Source organism: Phalacrocorax carbo, chromosome 4 (genome assembly GCF_963921805.1).
Source record: "Phalacrocorax carbo chromosome 4, bPhaCar2.1, whole genome shotgun sequence".
In the NCBI taxonomy this organism is placed as follows: domain Eukaryota; kingdom Metazoa; phylum Chordata; class Aves; order Suliformes; family Phalacrocoracidae; genus Phalacrocorax; species Phalacrocorax carbo.
This window is the reverse complement of record NC_087516.1, coordinates 7,169,913-7,173,665: the sequence shown is the minus strand read 5'-3', so window position 1 is coordinate 7,173,665 and position 3,753 is coordinate 7,169,913.

Below are 3,753 nucleotides of genomic sequence, written 5' to 3'. Positions count from 1 at the left end.
TTTGCTTGGAGTAAGCAGACTTTATAGGTAATGCAGTTCGTATGCAAGACATCTGCTAATGATGGCGGGGACGGAGCGCTGTGTTCAAGTAAAAAAAATATGGGTTTCCAAACCAAGGAGATTAACATATTTTGTTTCCCACTCCAGGGGAAAAGTTATTTGCAAGGCCAGATACACATCCTGGCTACATCAGCATAAATCAGGTTCCCAGGCGTCTGACTTACTCCAGTCTGAATCTGGCCAGGCATTGCCAGGCGCTGGCGAGGGCGAGGGGCTGGGGCGGGCGAGCATCGGCGGGCAGGGGAGGGGAATAGTCTCTGTTTTACTGACATGAATACAAAACTTGAACTACTCAGTGCCTGCCCGTTTATTTCCCAAGCTGAGCAATTGGAAGATGACCGCTGAGCTGGGGAGCTGGTATGCAAAACCTGAGCTTACTGGGGCAGGGTCTGGGTCTGGGGGAAAGCCAGGCTGTGCAGTGCCGGTCTGCTCGCTGCCCAGTCCCCTGGCCCAGTCAAGGATGGGTGAGCTCCTGGTAACAGTGCTTGAGGTGTTTTCTGCCTGATTTCTGGGACACACGGAGGATGGCTCCCTCCCAGCTGCCTCCCAGGAGCTCATTATACTGCTCACCCCTCTGCCCTCACCGCCGGTCATTATTAGCAGCCCAATAAAATACATTTCTAGATTGTCATTTGTATTTCTTTATTAAAGCACAGTTTTTAACCCTGTCTTTACCTGTATATAACCCTGTTATATACATTAAGGCCAGCTTTGTACCTTATAGCAGGGAGAGGGGCTGAGCTCATTGACCGCAGGAAACACTCCAGGAGTGTTTGCACCCACGTGAAAGGGTTGGGTTTAAAGTGCATTTGCTTTCGAGAGCCCACAGATGTGGCCCAGCCACAGGAAACAGTGAGAGAAGGGGAACTGGAAGGCAGTAAAAAAAAACAGTATCGCAAGATGACCTAGAAGGGGAACAGCAGTTTTTGCATGAGGCCACACTGCAATTCTCCCATCTGGGATTTGAACAAGAGCAATAGGGACAATTTGGGGTTGTCCCCACTGTGACACACACAGCCTACACCATGTAGCTGGGGGCTAAGAAAACCCTGTGGGCATTTCTGTCTTCAAGCATCAACCAAAATTCACCAAGCTTGTTAATTTGAGAAATGCCATTGTATTTTAGTCAGTAGTTCTGCAGTGACTCTCAGGTTGTGAGAGTTAATAATTACCAGTAAGGTAAGGTCTGCAGGGAGGGTCAGCAATACAATACTGCTGATATTCTTTATTCACCTTTTTTTTCCCTTCCATTCCTGTTGATAGATACAGAATTTACTGCAAATACGTAACTCAGAAGCTGGGCGGCATCATTGGGTTGCGACTGGGGCTTTAGGTTATGCAATATTGTTTGTCCCCCTGATTAGGGAAACATTAACCTTTGGGATCAAGTTGCTTCATTTACAAACTCCCAAATTCATTTGCCTTGAACATTCCCTGTTATTCCCACCCTACCGCTGCCCTCCAGTAAATGCAGGCAGAAAGATAGACCTTAAAAGGTTTTAAAAAACAAGTTTCCTTGGTTTAAGTGAACAAGCCTCTACAAGAGGCTGTGTGAATGCTTTTGCAGCCCAGCGGGAGATCAGGCGAGGTGAGAGGAGCGGCAATGGCCGTCCCAACCACTGCCCCATGCTGCCCAGCCCAGCTCCACCAACCAGCTCTGACAACCACAAGGGTAATTTTTTTAGCAAAGGGTAGCAAGCATGAGTTTGAACACCATAGCGGAGGTGACACTCTGCTTTCCTAGACAGGCACGCAGCTGGGGTCAGCCGAGGTACAGAGCCGACCTTGCCTCACTCCTCCCAGCAAACATGCCGAGTGATCGCTCTCTGCCAATAGCAAGGCAATGATGTTTGTATCATGCTGGAAAAGCAAAACAACCCCTGTGCTCTCACCTCCCCAGGGTCAGCAGAGCCAAAGCCTTTGCTCCCAGTTGGCGCCGGCCCCCAGCTCCAGGTCTTGGATGGGAGGGCACGGGAGCCCTTGTAATGCAGCCCCCGCGTAGGACAATTTGCAGGAACTCAGCTGACCATCACCCACCATGGGACAGTGTGGAGGTGACGTTCATTAGGCAAAGGGGATGCTGAGAGGCCAGTGGGATTTGTTTGTGGTTTTCCCAGATGCTGAATGCTGTATTAAACCAGAAATCACACCCCAAACCAATCAGTCACCAGCTGCAGTGAAGGGCATCAGCACTTCCCCTTATTTCTGATCTTATAACTGCTGAGGGAATTTAGCAGCCAAGGAGTTGCCAAAGGTGAGGACCTAGGTGAGGATCATCTTATGAACGTGGCAACACCACCAGACTTGTTCGAAGCATTGCACAGGATTCGCAGCAGCAGTCACCATCTACCTGCATGATAAGTAAATGTCCTTGCAGCTGCCATGTCCTTCTTGCACAAGGAGCCCTGCCCTGCAGAGACACCTTGAAATCCAAACATCTTCAAGCCAGGTTTTATATCAGCTTAAGTTGCCTGGGGCTGAAACGCTGTCTACAGAGTCTCAAAAATACCCTTTGTAATAATCGGTCCCATAAAGCCAGATTCTTCCTTTTATCAAGGGTTTTGTCTTGCTCAAGGGCAGTAGGATCAGCAGAGCTGCAGGGGAGCAGTAGGAGCTTTCCTGCCATTTCTGCCCTTGAAGGTTAAGCACGAAAACACCACAAGAACAGTCACGCTGCAAAAGGACAGAGATCACTAGGTGCCTGGGCTTCTGAAGACATCCCTGCCAGCTTCACATAAATCAACAGCTGCCACTTCCCAGCCTCTTGGGCTTATTAAGCATCGAGGATATAAAGCATAGGGCAAGTGATGAGTGCAGAGCCCCTGCACGAAGGACCAGCCTCCTCTAGGCAAAGACCCCCATGGTGGTGCTGCCCCTGCTTGAATCCCAGCTATGACCAGACAAGGCCCGGGCAAAAAGCAAGGTGGGATGGATCCCAAAAGGCTGTGTCAACCCAGGATGAAGAGGCCTGGCCACCACACTTGCCTGTTTTCTACAGTGAAGTGGTTTGTGCTCTGCTGTGTGTCTCCATCAAGGCCAGTGGTATTATTTTGGCTTTATCTTGATAAAAACTCATGCTGGCCCTTTTTACTGGTCTTCGTAGACCAATGCAACCACTTTTGCACAACAGCTCTCACCAGGCTCAGCTGAACACCTCCATCTCCCTCTGCCCTACCTGAACAGAAATATTACCACTCAGGCTGGCTGGCCAGTATTTCCATGGACAGGTAATAATGTCTTTGGCAGGCTGGTGCTGGGCCCCATGGTTCCCATTCATCATCCCTGCTCTAACAGGCTATTTCCATACTGAAACAGGGAAAGCGAAGACCTCTGCCCAAACCAAGGAGGCCAAGGCTGATAACTTCTAACCACGTGCCCCTGATTTTCTCCTCATATTGTCAGTTTGAGGTGCTCTGGAGAGGTAAACAAAACTCCCATTAACCTGGGTGAGAGTGGCTGCCCCTTATCCTGTCGCTGTGGAGAAAGGAGGCTTGATGTTTCAAGTCAGTGCTGTCAAAGTGCTGCTGGGATGCTGCAGACAGAGCACAGAAAGCAGGTTAACCTGTTGACTAAAGGAAACCATGCATCAGACGTAAATAGATGTTGAATAGATGTTGAAACAGAGGTCGCCATGTGAACTTTTTGATATAGTGGTATAGGAAAAAAAAGAAAAAGACCCCATTGCAGCTGCCC